This window comes from Mobula birostris, chromosome 8, assembly GCF_030028105.1.
Source record: "Mobula birostris isolate sMobBir1 chromosome 8, sMobBir1.hap1, whole genome shotgun sequence".
NCBI classification, from domain to species: Eukaryota; Metazoa; Chordata; class Chondrichthyes; order Myliobatiformes; family Myliobatidae; genus Mobula; species Mobula birostris.
In genome coordinates, this window is record NC_092377.1 from 18,884,727 (window position 1) to 18,905,575 (window position 20,849).

Genomic DNA, 20,849 nt, shown 5'->3' on the forward strand with positions numbered 1-20,849 from the left:
GTTGTGGCATCAGCTAATTGAAAGATAATGTTTGAGCTGCACCTAACCACACAGTCATGGGGATAGAGAGAGTAGAGTAGTGGGCTAAGCAGAAATCCTTGAAGTGCACCAGTGCTGATTGTCAGCAAGGAGGAGGTGTTATTTCTGACCTGTGGTCTCCCGATGAGGAGGGCAAGGATCGAGTTGCAGATGGAGGTACAGAGGCCCACGTTTTGCAACTTGTTGATTAGTAGTGAGGGTATGAACACTGAACTTGAAAAAACAATCAGCAGCCTGACATAGGTATTGCTATTGTCCAGCTGAGTGGAGAGCAAGAGAGATTCCATCTGCTATAGACCTATTCTGGCATTAAGAAAACTGCAATGGGTCCAGATCCTTGTTTAGGCAGGAGTTGCTTCTGGCCATGACATATATTTCAAAGCACTTCACCACAGAAGATGTGAGTGCAACTGGTTGATAATTGTTGAGGCAGCTCACTCTGCTCTTCTTCAATACTGGTACGATTGTTGCCCTTTTGAAGCACGTGGGAGTCTCTGAATGCAGCAGTGAGAGACTGAAGATGCCCTTGAACACTCCCACCAACTGGTTTGCACACGGCTTCAGTGTCCTACCAGGCACACCATGGTGCCTTGTAAGGGTTTACTGTCTCTAAAAAACGTTCTGATGTCAGCCTCCAAAACAGAGATCACAAGGTCATCAGACACTGCAGGGATCTGAACAGGGGTAGTTTTATTCTCCCTTTCAAAGCGTGCATAAAAGGCATTGAGCTCGTCTGGGAGTGAAGCATCAGAGCCATCCATGATGCTAAGCTTTGCATCATAGGAAGTAATGGCCTGGAAACCCCACCAGAGCCAATGTGCATCAAATTCCATTTCTAACTTCAATCAGAATTGTTTATTCACTCTTATAAGAGCCTTCTGTATGTTTTACCTGAACTCCTTTCTTGGTTCCAGCTCACTGGTCTTGAGTGCCAGAGACCTATCCCTCAGCTAACTCTGAGTATGGTTCATCTAAGGTTTCTAGTTTGGTTATATCCGGTATGTTCTCAAAGGCACACACTCATCCACACAAGCCTTGATGAAGTCAGTGACAACTGTGGCGTATTGTCTGAATATTTTCCAGTTCACTGGCTCAAAGATGTCCCATGACCACTGCTCTGCCTCCATTGACCATACCTTCTTGGTCCTCACCACTGGTGCTGCTGTTGTTAGTCTCTGCCTATACTCGGGGAATAGAAGTACAGCCAGGTGACCAGACTTCCCTAATTGTAGACATGGCAAGAGATGGTAAGTGTTCTTGGTGGTGATATGACCAGTGGTCAAGTGTGTTGGTGCCTCTGGCTCCACAGGTGATATATTGTTGGTAGCTGTTCAGAGGCTTCTGCAAGCTGGCCTGGTTGAAATACCCCGCAATGACAGTGAAGGCATCAGGGTGCGCTTTTTTTTTAGATTATGAGAACACTCAGTCCTCTTATTGTCATTTAGAAATGCGTACAGGCAGTAAGAAATGATACAATGTTCCTCCAGAGTGATATCACAGAAAACAGGACAAACCAAAGACTAACACTGACAGAACCACATAATTATAACATATAGTTACAGCAGTGCAAAACAATACCATAATTTGATAAAGAACAGACCGTGGGCACGGTAAAAAAAAGCCTCAGGTCCCGATCGACTCCTGAGTTGCTGATACCTTGCCGATGCCTTGGAAGCAGCCGACCACAGCCAGCACTGAGTCTGTCCATCCGAAAACTTCGAGCCTCAGACCTGCCCCTCCGATACAGCCTCCCAAGCGTCATCCTCTGCCGAGTGCATTCGACTTAGCCCCGGCCGCCGAAACAAGCAAAGCCGAGGATTCGGGGCCTTATGCTCCAGAGATTCCGGTTACCACACAGTAGCAGCGGCAGCGAAGCGGGCATTTCAGAAGTTTCTCCAGATGTTCCCCCATACTCTCACATCTGTCTCCATCAAATCAGAATTGTGCACGGTCCCCTACTTGATAGATTACAGATATCATTCACCAGAGAGGTCGCGTGCGCTGCGTCGAGCCGCCATCTTCTCCTCCTTCCAGTTTTGTGACTGCTAATCATGGTGCTCAGCTCCTCCAGTGCCTGCCTGAGGTGGAATGTACACTGCTACCAAGATTATGGCAGAAAACTCCCTTGGCAGACAAAATAGACAACACTTGTTCTAGGTTGGGTGAGCAAGATTGAAACAGAACCACTACATCTGTGCACCATGATGAGCTAATTTTGCAGCATACACTCCCTCCTCTACCTTTAAAATTGAGTGGGACTTTGTGGTCGTAAAAGGATCATAAATAAGCATTTCTTATCCAGGAGATTTGGCGCTCCCCTGTCACATCAGTCTTAAACAGATTAATAGCTAATGGAGCCTTTAGTTGAGAACAGAGCTGGATCACTAGCCATAAGTGCCATGCTTCTAATAATTTCAAATTTCTGTTTGGTTTAATAACTCATGGGGGTACTTTTAGAACATGGTATTGCACTATATATAGAACAAGCAACACAAGCAATCTTATATGATGGCTAAAAAAACCCGACTCTAAATATTATCTGTTTCACAGCAATCTAGTACTTTATATTAGACCTGGTAAATTGATTTAATGTGTTTTTTTTTCCCAATGGACCTCTGTTAATTGACATTTTAAAGGGGTTGTGTCATCTTTGGAAGACTCTTTACTGTGTTTACGCAAATAAGGTGATTAAAAAAAGGAGCAAAATACTTAACTTGATGTATGCCTTTACGGCTAATTAAGTTAATTTTATTTGAAGGGCAGTCACTATTGTAGGGAATATGGAAGCTAATTTACGCACAGCAAGATGCTGCAATTATCATCTGATGAGAGAATGAGCAGGTAGTCTGCTCTTTGGATTTTGCATGAGGACACGAAGGAGGTTGCTCTTTTATCAAGGCAACAATGTTATCATTAGTCAGCTCAGTCATGAGTACTAGCCTCCATGATATCTAAGACATCTTCAAGAAGTGATGCCTCAGAATGGTGGCATCCATCATTAAAGACCCCTTCACCCACGACATGCCCTCTTCTCGTTGTTACTGTCAGGAAGCAGGTACAGGAGCCTAAAGGCACACATTCAGTGAACCAGGAACAGCTTCTTCCCCTCTGCCATCCGATTCCTAAATAGACATTGAACCCATGAACACTACCTCACTTTTTGAATATTATTTCTGTTTTAGCACTATTTTTAATTTAACTAATTAATAGGCATATATGCCTACTGTAATTGATTTACATAGAACATGGAACCTAGAATGGTACAGCACAGTACAGGCCCTTCAGCCCACAATGTTGTGCCGACCCTCAAACCCTGCCTCCCATATAACCCCTCACCTTAAATACCTCCATATACCTGTCTAGTAGTCTCTTAAACTTCACGAGTGTATCTGCCTCTACCACTGACTCAGGCAGTGCATTCCATGCACCAACCACTCTCTGAGTGAAAAACCTTCCTCTAATATCCCCCTTGAACTTCCCACCCCTTATCTTAAAGCCATGTCCTCTTGTATTGAGCAGTGGTGCCCTGGGGAAGAGGCGCTGGCTATCCACTCTATCTATTCCTCTTATTATCTTGTACACCTCTATCATGTCTCCTCTCATCCTCCTTCTCTCCAAAGAGTAAAGCCCTAGCTCCCTTGATCTCTGATCATAATGCATACTCTCTAAACCAGGCAGCAACCTGGTAAATCTCCTCTGTACCCTTTCCAATGCTTCCACATCCTTCCTATAGTGAGGCGACCAGAACTGGACACAGTACTCCATGTGTGGCCTAACCAAAATTTTATAGAGCTGCATCGTTACCTCACGACTCTTAAACTCTATCCTTCGACTTATGAAAGCTAACACCCCATAAACTTTCTTAACTACCCTATCTACCTGTGAGGCATCTTTCAGGGATCTGTGGACGTGTACCCCAAGATCCCTCTGCTCCTCCACACTACCAAGTATCCTGCCATTTACTTTGTCCTCTGCCGTGGAGTTTGTCCTTCCAAAGTGTACCACCTCACACTTCTCCGGGTTGAACTCCATCTGCCACTTCTCAGCCCACTTCTGCATCCTATCAATGTCTCTCTGCAATCTTTGACAATCCTCTACACTATCTACAACACCACCAACCTTTGTGTCATCTACAAACTTGCCAACCCACCCTTCTGCCCCCACATCCAGGTCGTTAATAGAGGCCAAATTTACTCAACCCATTCTCATAAGGCAGGCTCTTCAGTCCAGGCAACAGCCTTGTAAATGTCCTGTGCATTCTCTCTATAGTATCCATATGCTTCCTGTAGTGAGGTGAGCAAATTGAACACAGTACTCCAAGTGGAGTCTAAGCTAAGGTCTTATATATCTGTAACAGTACTTCACAACTCTTGAACTCAATCCCACGGTTGATGAATGCCAACTCACCATACGCCTTCTCAACAATACTGTCAACCTGTACAGCAGCTTTGAGTATCTAATGGACAAGGAACCCAAGATCACACTGAGCCTCCAGACTTTCAAGAGTCTTACCATTTATATTATATTCTGTCTTCAAATTTGACCTACCAAAATGAACCACTTCATACTTATCTAGGTTGAAATCCATCTGCCACTTCTCAGCCTATTTCTGCATCCTATCAATGTCCCGCTGTAACCTCTGACAACCCTCCAGACTATCCACAACAACCTCAACTTTTATGTCATCAGCAAACTTACTAAACCACCCTTCTACTTCCTCATCCAGGTTATTTATATAGATCACAAAGAGGAGGAGTCCCAGAACAGATCCCTGTGGAACACCACTGGTCACCGACCTCCATTCAGAATACAAACCATCTACAATACCTTTTGCCTTCTGTGGGCAAGCCAATTCTGGATCCACAAAACAAGGTCTCCTTGGATCCTATGTCTCCTTACTTTCTGAATGAGTCTTGCATGGGGAACCTTATTAAGTGCCTTATTGAAATCCATATACACTTCATCAACTGCTCTACCTTCATTAATGAGTTTTGTTGCCTCCTCAAAGAATTCAATCAGGTTCGTAAGGCATGACTTGCCCTTGACAAAGTCATGCTGACTATACTTAATTAGATTATGTCTCTCCAAATACTTATAAATTCTGCCTCTCAGGATATTCTCCAACGACTTGCCTGCCACTGAAGTCAAATTCACTGGTCTATAATTTCCTGGGTTGTCTCTACTCCCTTTCTTGAACAATGGAACAATATTAGATTAGATTAGATTAGATTATGAGGACACTCAGTCCTCGCTTATTGTCATTTAGTAATGCATGCATTAAGAAATGATACAACGTTCCTCCAGTATGATATCACAGAAACACAAGACAGACCAAGACTAAAACTGACAAAAACCACATAATTATAACATATAGTTACAACAGTGCAAAGCAATACCGTAATTTGATAAAGAGCAGACCATGGGCACGGTAAAGTCTCAAAGTCCCGAGGCCCCATCATCTCATGCAGACGGTAGAAGGAAGAAAAACTCTCCCTGCCATGAACCTCCAGCGCTGCAAACTTGCCGATGCAGCACCCTGGAAGCACCCGACCACAGCCGACTCTGAGTCCGTCCGAAAACTTCGACCCTCCGACGAGCCCTCCAACACCGAGCACCGAGCACCATCTCTGCCAAGCGCTTCGACCCCGGCCCCGGCCGCCAAGCAACAGGCAAAGCCGAGGATTTGGGGCCTTCCCCTCTGGAGATTCTGGATCGCACAGTAGCAGCGGCAGCAAAACAGGTATTTCAGAAGTTTCACCAGATGTTCCTCTGTGCTTCTCACATCTGTCTCCATGAAATCAGGATTGTGCACGGCATCCTACTTAACAAGTAACAGATATTCATTCCGGAGTGGCCGCTACGCACTGCATTGTGCAGCCATCTTCTCTTCTCTCCCAGACCCATAAATATTTGCAACCTTTCAATCCTCTGGCACTTCTCCCATCCGTACTGATGACACAAAGATCATTACTAGAGGCTCAGCAATCTCTTCCCTCGCTTCCCACTGAAGCCTTGGGTATATCTCAGCCTGTCCGAGCAACTTATCAAACAATGCTTTCCAAAAGCTCCAGCACATCCTCTTTCTTAATGTCTATATGCTCAAGTATCTCAGTTCACTGTACGTCATCCCCACAGCGCAGAGAGTTTAAAAAGGAAGGTTACTTCCTTCGGCTTTCTTTTGGATCAGCGTGGGAGCTGAATTCTGAAGGAAGGCAGTTTTTTAAAAACTTCTTCGAGTGCAAGAAGGATGAGACTGCGCAGGCACGTGACATAACAGGACAGCGCGGAGAGTTTAAAAAGGAGACCACCCTATACAGCGGGCAGTTGTCGGAGTGGGCAGTTGAGTGAGTGGTAGCAGAGTGTAGGGCTGTGGCTTCAACGGGATTTGGCGGTAAATGGGAAGAAGCGAGAGTGAAGCACCAACTCTTTATTTTTCCCCCCATTGGTGAATTGGCCCGGACAGACAGGAACAGCAGAGCTCACATATTTAACGGTACGAGCTAACGGTTTAAAAAGTTCGTCTGTTTGGTGAGGTAAGTGGGTGAGTAGACTTATTTTTTCTGTTTCATTCCTGTAGAATTAGATAGCATGCCTGCAGGGTTAGTGCTTCGTTCAGGGTGTCAGATGTGGGAATCCTGGGAGACCTCCAGCCTCCCTGATGGCCGCATCTGCACCAGGTGCACCAAGATGCAGCTCCTCAGAGACCGTGTTAGGGATCTGGAGCTGCATCTTGATGACCTACTGCTTATCAGGGAAAGTGAAGAGGTGATAGGCAGGAGCTACAGGGAGGTAGTCATCCCTAGGCTATAGGGGTCAGAAAACTGGGTCACTGTCAGGAGAGGGAAGGAAAATGCCCGGATAGTGGAGAGCACCCCTGTGGCTGTCTCCCTCAGCAACAAATATCTTGTTCTGGATGCTGTTGAGGGGGATGACCTGACAGGGGACGCCCATGGTGACCGGGTCTCTGGCACTGAGCCTGGCGCTGTTGTGCAGGAGAGAAGGAGGGTGAAGAGAAATGCGGTAGTCGTGGGGGATTCCATAGTCAGGGGAACAGACAGGAGATTCTGTGAGCCTGACAGAGATACCTGCATGGTGTGTTGCCTCCCAGGTGCCAGGGTATGGGATGTCTCGGATCGGGTCCAGAATATTCTGAAGGGGGAGGGTGAGCAGCCAGTTGTCTTGGTACATGTTGGTACCAATGACATAGATAGGACAAAGGAGGAGGTCCTGAAGAGAGATTTCCAGGAGTTAGGAAGGAAGCTGAGAAGCAGGACCTCCAGAGTAGTAATCTCGGGATTGCTACCTGTGCCACATGCTGGCGAGGGCAAGAATAGTAGGATCAGGCAGATGAATGCGTGGCTGAGAGACTGGTGCAGGGGGCAGGGCTTCAGATTCTTGGATAATTGGGATCTCTTCTGGGGGAAATATGACCTGTTCTAAAAGGACAGGTTACACCTGAACCCAAAGGGGACCAATATCCTGGCGGGAAAGTTTAATAGAGCTGTTAGGGAGGGTTTAAACTAATTTCGCAGGGGGATGGGAACCAGAATGACAGAGTGGAGGAAGGGGAAAACAGAAATAAATCTAAGATAGTGAGCAGTAAAGATGTCAGGAAAGACAGGCAGGTGATGGGGCAAATTTGTAGCCATTGAGATGAGTTGCAGTGCAATAAAGTTGCAGTGAAATCAAAGCGAAAAGTACCAAATACTGGTCTTAAGGTGTTATACTTAAATGCACACAGCATAAGGAATAAGGTGGATGATCTTGTCGTACAGCTACAGATTGGCAGGTATGATATTGTGGCCATCACTGCGACCTGGCTAAAGGATGCATGTCTCTGGGAGCTGAACGTCCAAGGATACACGGTGTATCAGAAGGATAGGAAGGTGGGCAGAGGGGGAGGCATGGCTTTATTGATAAGAAATGATATTATATCATTAGAAAGAGGTGATATAGGATCGGAAGGTGCAGAATCTTTATGGGTTGAGCTAAGGAATCACAGGGGTAAAAGGACCCTGGTGGCAGTTATTTATAGGCCTCCAAACAGCTGCAGGGATGTGGACTACAAATTACAACAGGAAATAGAAAAGACCTGTCAGAAGGGCAGTGTTATGATAATTGTGGGGGATTTTAACATGCGAGTGGATTGGGAAAATCAGGTCGGCACTGGATCTCAAGAGAGAGGATTTGTAGAATGTCTGCGAGATGGCTTTTTAGAACAGCTTGTTGTTGAGCCCAGTAGGGGATCGGCTGTACTGGATTGGGTATTCTGTAATGAACCAGAAGTGATTAGAGAGATTGAGGTGAAGGAACCCTTAGGAGACAGTGATCATAACATGATTGAGTTCACTGTGAAATTTGAAAAAGAGAAGCCAAGATCTGATGTGTCGGTATTTCTGTGAAGTAAAGGAAATTACAGTGGCATGAGAGAGGAACTGGCCAAAGTTGGCTGGAAAGGGACACTGGCGAGAAAGACGGCAGAGCAGCAGTGGCTGGAGTTTATGCGAGAAGTGAGGAAGGTGCAAAACAGATACTTTCCAAAAAAGAAGAAATTTTCGAATGGAAAAAGGATGCAACCGTGGCTGACAAGAGAAGTCAAAGCCAAAGTTAAAGCAAAGGAGAGGGCATACAAGGAAGCAAAAATTAGTGGGAAGACAGAGGATTGGGAAGTTTTTAAAACCTTACAAAGGAATCTAAGAAGGTCATTAAGAGGGAAAAGATTAACTATGAAAGTAGGCTAGCAATTAATATCAACGAGGATACTAAAAGCTTTTTCAAGTATATAAAGAGTAAAAGACAGGTGAGAGTAGATACAGGACTGATAGAAAATGATGCTGGAGAAATTGTAATGGGAGATAAGGAGATAGCAGAGGAACTGAACGAGTATTTTGCATCAGTCTTCACTGAGGAAGACATCAGCAGTATACCGGACACTCAAGGGTGGCAGGGAAGAGAAGTGTGCGCGGTCACAATTACGACAGAGAAAGTACTCAGGAAGCTGAAGCACAAAAATCAAAAACAAATGACAAGTATTAGGAATCTTAAATAAACAACAATCAAACAAAAAGGGTGGAAACACTCCACTTTGAGAAACTGAATGAATATTTCAGGTTGAACTGAAAGTGAGAAAGAACTGGGAAAGCGAGGAAAAGTTTTGTTTTAAGTTGCATAGAAGGTGGGAGATGGGGTTGTGGTGGGTGAGGGACAGGTAGGATAAAGGCAATGAGTTGTGGACAGTGCTGAGGAAGGTAATCTTTGTTACTATCATGGTTGGAAGGTGAGAAAGAAGTCTGAGAGGTTGTAAATAGCAGGATACAGTAATGGAGAGGGTAAAAATGATGGAGAGTCACAGACGAATGACTTACAGCACAATTATTTGGCTCTGAGATAGACAAGGTGAGTGAATTGTGAAAAGTTGAAGAGTTCGATGTTGATAGTAGCACTGTGGTTAGTTTATGGGTCTGGTAGCTGTGACTATTGGCTTAGACTAAATAAGTGCATGTCCCACATTGGCACCCGGTCAATATAAGTTTAGTTGACCAAATCTGGAGTTACAAATTAATAGTGAATAGATTATCATTTAAAAAACCACTTAGTTAACCCAAACCCTTCAGCAATGGAAATCTGTCATCCTTGCCCCATCTGGGCTGTATGTGACTTCAAATCCTTAGCAATGAAGTTCGTCTTATTGACCTGTGAAGTGGCTCTATCTGGCCAGTCACTTCTAGGGGTATTAGAGACAGGCCATAAATGCTGGCACAGACAGGCTAGACCCTATCCAATGAAGTTAAAGATAATCTGTCATGGAAAATGTTCTGGTAATCTTAATTCCACCCCACCCCACCAACCTCATGCCCCTGATAAATGGAAGCATCCATCGAAGAAACAAAACTTCAGTGACATTTTTGGCAGCTGGTTAGCCTACTTAGAGGATCTCACTGCAGCCAAACCAATGCCATTCTGTCTGTACAGCAGGCTGCTGTGCTTGTAGAGACCACACTCCATGTTGAGGAGCTAAGTGTGGAGCCCCAGCGTGTGACTGAAGATCAGGAAAGCAGCCATCTCCCAGTTGGTGGAAGATACTTCTCATTGTGGTCCCTGGTTTACTGAGGTGTTCTCTTGGTTGACCTGGACATGATGGGCTGAAAGACTTGCTACTGGGTTTTATGGATTCATGATACACAAGGTACTTGCCATTTTTGTGAGTGAAAGATATTGCTCATTGTTCTGAATGAGATCTAGTGCAGTTTGACAGTGTATTGTGTTGAGGCTAAAACAGAGAGGAGGCTTTGCCCTCTGGTCCTGGACTCCCCAAGAAAGGAAACCTCCTCACCACATCCACTCTATCTAGGTCTTTCAATGTTTGACAGGTTTCAACGAGATCCCCTGCCCCCTCTTTCTTCTAAATTCCAGCGAGTATTGGCCCAGAGCAGGCACCTACCAGTCTCCACCCATCTAATAGGATTCATCTGCCTCTCATTTCTAGACTCGTCACCTGCAACCTATGAACCAACTGTTCCTTTATTCACCTTGCAAATTTTGAGGATTAGGGAAGACTGGAATTGATAGATTTTTGAGCATCAAGGATAATGGGGAACAAAAATTGAAAAGATTAGCTTTAGTCTTCATTTCTGGGTCAAAACATTGAAAGATACAGTGAAATGTGTTCTTTGTGTCGATGACAACGCAGTCCCGGGGTTGTGGTGCGGGCAGCCCACAAGTGTCACTGTTCTTCCAGTGCTAACAAGGCATGCCCATAATTTACTAACCCTAACCCATATATCTTTGGAATGTAGAGGAGGCTTGACCCAAAAGCAGAGCAGTGGAGACAATCCAGCGGTGAATGATAACTCTATCTTTAGTCCACAAAATAGCAAGCCAGGAGGGTCCGCAAAACAAGAGAGAACAGAAACTAAACATAACAGGCGACAAGGTTAGCTTTAGGCAGGGAAATTGAAGTCTAGGAGCAACTGGTTGAGGTCGGCTGGTTAAACAAGGACTGTGCTGAGAACTGGGTTTAAATAGGCTGCAGGAGATGAGTCAGGAAACAAGTGGCAGGTGAATCCTATTAGCTGGGTGGGGACTGGGAGGTGTCAGTGGGAGGAAACCTGAGTACCCAGAGGAACACCCCATGATCAGAAGGAGTATGTACAAACTCCTTACTGACAGAGGCAGGAATTGAACACTGATAGCAATCATTGGCACTGCAAGCACCTGAATAGTCAACTGAACAGATAGCATCCATGGAGATAGAGAAAAATAATATTTCAAGACTTTGACCTTCCTTCATTAGAACCACTTCCGAATAGTGACTGCATCCTGAAGTGTTGCCTCTGTTTTTCTCTTTCCACAGATGCTGCCTGATCTGCTGAGTACCCTCAACATTTCTGTTTTTTTTAAATTTCAGAATTACAGCACCTGCAGTTATTTGCTTTTCTTGAAATAATAGGATTTGGCTGGGAAAGTACAATCAAAGTCAACATAAATATATTAATAAAATATGTATATGTTACTATCTTCACACTTGCTTGAGATTCATTTTCTCACAGGAAAATAAAAAAATACATTGAAATAAGACCAGAGAATAAGAATTTTAACAAAGACAAAGTTCTTACCACTCTAAATAAGAACTGGAATGTGATTGTAAACAAGGTGGCACAGCTGAAACCTGATTGGATGACGACTAACCAATCAGGAGGGATGGGTGGCAGGGTATATATACCACTGGACTAGATGTGCCCAAGCATCATCCCTGATGAAGATGGCGAAGTTCGTCATTGTTGTCATTGTAAATGTTGGTTAAAATTGATACCTGAATCTGCTGGAAGCCTGGGAAGAATTTATGCATCATATGAAGGGTGATTGATAAGTTTGTGGCCTAAGGTAGAAGGAGTCAATTTTAGAAAACCTAGCACATTTATTTTTCAACATAGTTCCCTCCTACATGTATACACTTAGTCCAGCGGTCGTGGAGCATACAGATCCCTTCTTTGTAGGAGTGGTCCACAGTAGGGATGATTGATAAGTTTGTGGCCTAAGGTAGAAGGAGATGAGTTAAACAGCTCTCATTATAAGCACGTGCAGGTCAACTCTTTGAAGGTGGGAGTGGTACCGGAGAAATAATCCCTTCAATATGTTCATAAGCAGGTTTTACCCCCTTCAGACACAAAATCAAATCAATAGGGCAGCAAACCATAAACACAATAGATTCTTGCACAACACACACAAAATGCTGGAGGAACTCAGTAAGTCAGGCAGCATTTATGGAGGGGAATAAGCAGTCAACAATTCAGGCTGATACCCTTCATCGGGACTGGAAAGCAAGGTGGAAGAGGCCAGAATAAGAAAGTCGTGTGGGGGAGGTGTAGTGGACAGAATACAAGCTGGCAGGTGATAGATGAAACCAGGTGAGGGGAAAGATGGGCGGGTGGGGGAGAGGGCATGAAATAAGAAGCTGCAAAGTGATAATGGAGAGGTGAATAGCTGAAGAAGGAATCGGATAGGAGAAGACAGTGGACCATGGCTGACAGGGAAGGAAGAGGGGCACCGGGGAAGGTGAGGAGAAGAGAAAGGGTAAGAGGGAAGCCAGAATGGGGAACGAAAGAAGAGAGAAGTGGGAAAGGGAAGAAAATACTTAAAGTTAGAGATGTTCATGCCGTCACGTCAGAGGCGATCCAGACAGAATATGAGACGTTGCTTCTCCAACCTAACTGTAGCCTCGATGTGGCAGAAGAGGAGGCCAGGAACCTGCCCGCTCCCTTACCTGCTTCCCTCAGCATTAATAAGTGAATACTATGTTACTGTCTGTAGTTGGGAAAACTATGCTACAGTGGCTTTGAACAAAGCAGTAAGGAAACGGTTTCCTGGCTGAACTTCAGGGCCTTCTGTGTAGCTGGCCCCAACCATATCCCTTTAAAAATTCCCTCATCTCTTCACACTCACTTCATAAGTGTTAGAACACTGCAGAATGCTCTGTTATAGATTCAAACATGAAATAGGAGCCAATGCTATTTAGTTAGATGTGATAATATATTTGTCCCATGTGATCTATTAAGATGCTTTCAGTATAGTTCCTACCCATGTTAGTGCAGAGTTTTGCAGGACAGGACAGTGGATATTGTTTTGTCAGTGACAACCCCAAGGCCAGCGTGACTGGTATGTGAAGGAGGACCTTGGATGTCAGCTGTCTCCTTCTGCCTGTCCTTGGTGAATCGAGTGAAGTTACTTCAGGTTGTTAGGGGCTTTGCAATACCTATTTGGAAAGCAATAAATGTCCAGAAATTAAGATACAGCCTAACACCTTGTACATGCCGTTCTATAGCAACTACATCATACTCCAGAGGAGTTTAATGAGAATGAAAGGGTTAACATTGGAGGAGTGATTGAGGGCTCTGGGCATTAGAAGAATGAGGGGGATCTCATTGAAACCCATTGAATATTTAAAGGCCCAGATAGAGTGGATGTGGAGAGTATGTTTCCTATAATGGGGGAGTCTAGGATCAGTGGGCATAGCCTCAGAATAGAGGGAATCCCTTTAGTTCAGGAGGAATTTCTTGAGCCAGAGGGTGGTAAATTTGAGAAATTCATTGCTGTGGAGGCTAAGTTATTGGGTATACTTAAAGTGGAGATTGATAGGTTCTTGATTAGTAAAGGCATCAAAGGTTAGGGGGAGAAGGCAGGAGAATAGGGTTGAGAGGGATAATAAATCAGCCATGATGGAATGGCAGAGCTGACTCAATGGGCTGAATGGCCTAATTCTGATCCTATATCTTATTGACAAGTGTACAGATAATGTACAGCATCATTGCAAACTGCATGGCTTTATTATGTGGTGTCCAAGTTCTTAGATCTGATGTAATGTGAGGGGTATACTTTAATTTGACAGGTGGAAAAAATTAAAGTTAGGAGTTTCAGGAAAAGACCAGAAGACCATGAGACCCTATAGGACAAGAATTAGGCTACTGGCCCATCACATCTGCCCTGTCATTTCATCATGGCTGGTCTAATTTTCCTCTCAGCCTCAATCAGAATCAGAATCAGGTTTATTATCACCGGTATATAATGTGAAATTTGTTAACTTAGCAGCAGCAATTCAATGCAATACATAATTTAGCAGAGAGAAAAACTAATAATAATAAATCAGCAAGTAAATCAATTAGGTATATTGAATAGATTTAAAAAAAACACGCAAAAACAGAAATACTGTATATTGAAAGAGAAGTGATGTAGTGCCCAAAGATTCGATGTCCATTTAGGAATCGGATGACAGAGGGGAAGAACCTGTTCCTGAATTGTTGAGTGTGTGCCTTCAGGCTTCTGTACCTCCTACCTGATGGTAACAGTGAGGAAAGGGCATGCCCTGGGTGCTGGAAGTCCTTAATAATGGAAGCTGCCTTTCTGAGACACGGCTCCCTAAAGGTGTCCTGGGTACTTTGTAGGCTAGTACCCAAGATGGAGCTGACTAGATTTACAACCTTCTGCAGCTTCTTTCAGTCCTGTGCAGTAGCCCCTCCATACCAGACAGTGATGCAGCCTGTCAGAATACTCTCCATAGTACAACTATAGAAGTTTTTGAGTGTATTTGTCTCTTCAAACTCCTAATAAAGTATAGCCACTGTCTTCCCTTCTTTATAACTACATCAATATGTTGGGACTAAGTTAGATCCTCAGAGATCTTGACACCCAGGAACTTGAAACTGCTCAGTCAAGTCAAGTCACTTTCATTGTCATTTCAACCATAACTGCTGGTACAGTACACAGTAAAAATGAAACAATGTTCCTCCAGGACCATGGTGCTACAGGAAACAACACAAAACTACACTAGACTACCTGAAACAACACAAAATTACATTAGACTTCAGGCCTACACAGGACTACATAAAATGAACAAAACAGTGCAAGACAGAACAATAATTAATAAACAAGAAAATAGGCACAGTAAAGGACAATTTACAATATAACAATAAATGATGTAAATGTAAATGTAAGCAATGTAAGCAATGTTTTAGCAGGAATTGAGAAAGAAATGAACAAAAATTGCAAAGGGAGTGGAGTGGTGTTCAGGTGTGTGTGTGTGTGTGTGTGTGTGTGTGTGTGTGTGTGTGTGTGTGTGTGTGTGTGTGTGTGTGTGTGTGTGTGTGTGTCTGTGTGTATGCATGCGCACGTAGGTTAGGTTAGGTTAGCACTCACTCTCTCCACTTCTGATCCCTCTACGAGGATTGGTATGTGCTCCTTCGACATACCCTTCCTGAAGTCCACAATCAGCTCTTTTGTCTTACTGACGTTGAATGCCAGGTTATTGCTGCAGCACCCCACCGCTAGTTGGCATATCTCACTCCTGTACGCCCTCTCGTCAACACCTGAGATTCTATCAACAATGGTTGTATCATCAGCAAATTTATCAATGTTATTTGAGATACGCCCAGCCACACAGTCATGTGTATATAGAGAGTAGAGCAGTGGGCTAAACTGCAGTATACTGAGGTGCACCAGTGTTGATCCTCAGCAAGGAGGATATGTTATCACCAATCCACACAGATTGTGGTCTTCTGGTTAGGAAGTCAAGGATCTAATTGCAGAGGGAGGTGCAGAAGCCCAGGTTCTGCAACTTCTCAGTCATGTTTGCGGGAATGATGGTATTAAATGCTGAGCTGTAGTCGATGAACAACTTCTTGATCTCCTGCCTTCTCTCTGTATCCCTGACTTTATGCCCTGACCAATCAAAAATGTATCAATCTCTGCCTTAAACATACATAAAGGCTTGTCCTCCACAGCAGCCTGTGCCAAAGAATTCCAGAGTTTCACCAATTTTTGGCTAAAGAATTTCCTCCTCATCTCCGTTCTAAAAGGAGGCCCCAGTATTCTAAAGCTGTGTCCTCTGGTCTTGGACTCTCGCACCATAGGAAACATCCTCTCCATGTCCACTATATCAAGGCCTTTCACCATTAAATAGGTTTTGATAAGGTCACCCCTCATTCTTCTGAATTTCAGTGAATACAGGTCCACAGCCATCAAATATTCTACATATGACAAGCCATTCAATCCTGGAATCATTTTCGTGAATCTCCTCTGCGTCTCCAGTTTCAGCACATCTTTTTTAAGATGAGGGACGCAAACTTGCTCAGAATACTCCAAATGAGGCCTCACCAGTGCTTTACAAGTTTTCAACATTACATCCTTACTTTTATATTCTAATCCTCTTGAAAAGAATACTAACATTGCATTTACCTTCCTTACCACTGACTCAACAAGCAAACTAACCTTTAGGGAATCATGCACAAGGACTTCCAAGTCCCTTTGCACCTTAGTTTTTTGTATTTTCTCTCAATTTAGAAAATAGTCAACCTTTTTATTTCTTCTACCAAAGTGCATGGTCGTATACCTCCCGACACTGGACTCCATCTGCCATTTCTTTGCCTTTCTTTGTAAATTTGAAGGATTTGAGCATTTCTTCCAGTTTGAGCAATAACTTGGGAGCAGAAGACTTCAGTTCCTAAAGCCACTTTCTATCCAAATATTCTCTCTTCTATCCTGCCCCCACAGAGCAGAAGTTACAAAGGCTTAAAAACACATACCACCAGGCTTGAAGTTTCTTTCCCACTGGTATAAGACAATTGAAAGGTTCCTTTTCGAAGATGACTTTTAGGAGAATAGAGAAGACTTATTGGTGAATTGGTGATGAGGGCAGATTTTGATTAGAGTCATCATTAGAAACAAAAAGGAAAGTTAGAAGATCCACACAAAGCATAAATTCTTCTTCACAAATAGTGTACTGTTTTAAGGGGAATTATTTCAATTTATTTAGCCAGATGTTGGTGAATCTGTGGGATTCATGGCCACAGACAACTGTGGAGGTCAATCCGTTGGGTATATTTAAGGTGGAGGTTGATAGGTTTTTGATTACGAAGGGCGTCAAATGTTACAAACAGAATGGGGTTGATAAACAAGCCATGTTGGAATAGTGGAACAGATACAACGGCTTGAATGGCCTGAGTCTTCTCTTATGTCTTATGGTCTTAAAAGAGAAATACATAGGCAGGATAATGTACTGCCAGCAACTGAGATGTTAGCACTCTCACATTGGACCAAATATCTTCCTTCCTGACTGTAATTCTATGAAGAGCTGCTTTAAATGTCATGGAGCATAATTGCTGATATAATAGTTTTCCCTCTGCTGCTGTATTGGCGGATTGATGAAGTGTTCATACCGAACAAGGGAATTAACTTGTGTGAGTACCTATGGATTTTATGTTCCAGTGCAAAGTCTACGAGCACAAAAAACACATAGCAATATTAACTGCAAAAAGGAAGGCATTTGAAGCAATAAAATACGAATGGCATTACAAACACAAGTAAAATCAAAGAATCACAACTATCCATTCAGTCTTTGCTAGTTTCTTCCTACATAGGCTAATTTCATCGAAATATATTTCTTTTCAAGTCATTGGGTATATTTAAAGCAGAGTTTGGTAGGTTCTTCATTAGCTAATATGTCAAAGGTTATGAGGAAAAAGCAAAAGAATAGAGTTGAGAGAGATAATCAGTTGGCCATGATGGAATAGTGGAACACAACTGATGGGCCAAATGGCCTAATTCTGATCCTATGTCTTATGGTTTCCTGTATTAGAGGGTATTATAGTATTCCTATTATCGAGTCATAGAGTATAGAAATGGGTAACATACATAAAATGCTGGAGGAACTCAGCAGGTCAGGCAGCTTCAATGGAGGGGGATTAAACAGCCAATGTTTGCGGCTGAGGCTCAAGTGAGTTCTTCAGCCTACCATGCCCATGCTGCCCATGATGTATATCTACTCTAATAGCCCCATAACCCCCTTCATCTCTTGTTGATATGAGGCTCAATGGTTTGTAGTAAGGTACCCCGTCCTGACTGCTTTTTTGGAATAAGCTATCCGAAGGGTAGGAAAACTGTAAATGTCACTTCTCTCTTTAAGAAGAGAGAGAGGCAGAAGAAAAGAAATTGTAGGTGGGGTAGCCTGACTTCAATGGTTGGTATTATCAAGGATAAAGTTTCCAGATATTTGGAGACACATGATAAAATAGGCCAAATTTAGTATGGTTTCCTGAAGGGGAAATCTTGCCTGACAAATCTGTTGCAGATCTTTGAGGAAGTAACAGGGAGGATAGACAAAGAAGAGCCAGTGGATGTTGTTCACTTGGAATTTCAGAAGACCTTTGACAAGGTGCCATACATGAGGCTGCTTAACAATGTAAGAGCCCATGGTATTACAGGAAAGATACTAGCATGGATAAAAGATTGTCTGACTGGTAGAAGGCAAAGAATGGGAATAAAGGGGTCCTTTTCTGGTTGGTTGCCGGTGACTAGTAGTGTTCATCAGGGTTGGTTTTGGAACTACTTCATTTCACATTGTATATGAATGATTTGGATGATGGAATTGATGGCTTCGTTAAAATGTTTCCAGACAATGCAAAGGTAGGTAGAGTGGCAGGTGGTGTTGGTGTTGAGGAAGCAGGGAGTCTGTGGAAGGACTTAGACAGATTTGAAGAAAGGGCAAAGAAGTGGCAGATGGAATATAGTGTATGTTGTGTATGGTCATGCAAGTTGATGGCAGGAATAAAGGCATAGACTATTTTCTAAATGGTGAAAGCATTCAAAAAGGAGAGGTGCAAAGGGACTTGGGAGTCCTTGCACAGGATTCCGTAAAGGTTAACTTGCAGGTTGAATCGGTGATAAGGAAGGCAAATGCAATGTCAGCATTCATTTCAAGAGAACTACAATATAAAAGCAGGGATGTAATGCTGAGTCTTTATAAGGCATCAGTCAGATTGCATTTGGAGTATTGTGAGTAGATTTGAGCCCCTTATCTAAGAAAAGGTGTGATGGCATTGGAGAGGGCCCAGCAGAAGATCACGGGAATGATTTTGAGAATGAAAGGGTTAATGTACGAGGAGTGTTAGATTCTCTGGCCTGTGCTCGCTGGAATTGAGAAGAATGAGGGGAGATTTCATTGAAACCTACCAAATGTTGAAAGGCCTAAAGAGAGTGGATATGGAGAGGATGTTTCTTATAGTGGGTAAGTCTAGGACCAGAGGACACAGCCTTGGAATTGAGGACCATCCATTTAGAACAGAGATAAAGTGGAATTTCTTCAGCCAGATGGCTGTGGAGGTCAAGGCATTGGGCATATTCCAAGTGGAGGTTGATAGATTTTTGATTTGTCAGGGCATCAAAGGTTTTGGGGAGAAGGCAGGAGAATTGTGTTGACAGGGATAAGAAACCAGCCATATTGGAATAATAGATCAGTGGCAATGGGCCAAATAGCCTAAATCTGCTCCTATGTTTTATTATGGTCTTTCCTCCAGTCTTCTGGTACATCACCTTTGGCTAACAAAGGTGTCATAAATTGGAGCACCATTATTCTCCCCCTTTGATTTCCATAGCTTCCTGGGAGAGATCCTGTCAGACCCTGGGAATTTATTCACCTTAATATGTGTCAGTATCTTAGTGCCTCTTCCTTCCTGGCACAGATATGTTCCAGAACATCAGTGCACATCTCCCTTAGCTCTCCATCCTCCACATCCTCCTCCCGTGTGACTACTGACAGGAAGTATCCATAGAGGATTGTGCTCAAATCCCATGACTGCACACACAGATTTCTCATTCTCTCCCTGAAGGGACCTATTCTTTCCCCAGCTACCCTGCTTTTTCTAGTATACCAAAGAAAATGTTTCTGGATTCTCTTCATTCCTACTTGCCAAGTTATTTCACTGTTCTTAGGTTTTTTCCTACACTCCCTGAAAATCTCAAAGGACTCACTGGAATACCATTGTGAGACATATCGTATGATTCCTTTCTATTTCTGATCAAGCCGTCAATTTCAAAATCAAGGTTTTCTAATGTTGCCATCTTTTTTTTTTCCATTCTGGGGACATACTGACTCTGAGCTCTCACTATCAAACTTTAAATGTCCCTGCTTATCAGCTGTTGATCTTCCCTCCAGCAACTGCTCCCAATCTACGCTTCCCTGGTCCTTCCTTATACTGTTGAAATCAACCCTCTCCCAATTGTAGATCTTAACAGCAGGACCAACTACATCTTTTTCCATATCTATCTTGAAATTTACTGAAATATGGTCATTGTTTCCAGAAGGTTCTTCATAGATACTTCCACCACCTGTACCTCCTCATTTCCTAAGATAAGATTGAATATAGCCCCACCCTTAGATATAACCACCTCTCGACATAGTGTTTAAAATTCTGTTTTGAATGTATTTTATCAATTTCAACTCATATTTAAGTCTTTATATCTTCTGCCTGACTGGAGTGGGGAGAAGAGTGAATGACCTCAAACATGAATGTGAGCAGGGAGTGTATGCCTCTTGTTCAGATGCCAGCATCTATTGGCTATCTGTAGTTGGCAGTGGAGCTGGAAGTTAGTGAAATCAGAACTCAGCCATGTTGCTGTGCACCTGAACTTCTTCTCCTTCTTCATCTTGTTTTACAGTGGTTGGCACCCAGCTTAGTGGTGCATTATCTCCACATTCTGCTCCAGAGTGTGCAATAGACTTGTATTCTAAATCCCTTCACTCAATCACACACACACACACACACACACACACACACACACCCTGACCTACACTTTATCCTCCCATCTTTGGCCTTCCTAGTACCCTATTCCTGCTTATCCGCCATATCCTATAAAAAAAACCCTTATTAAGAAAGCTAAAAATATTGTGCTCTCTCACCCATGCCCAGCAACCCTTTTAATGTGAATTCCAGCACCCCTCCAATTCCCTTAGATTAATTCTCATCATCTCTCTCTGTATCCCA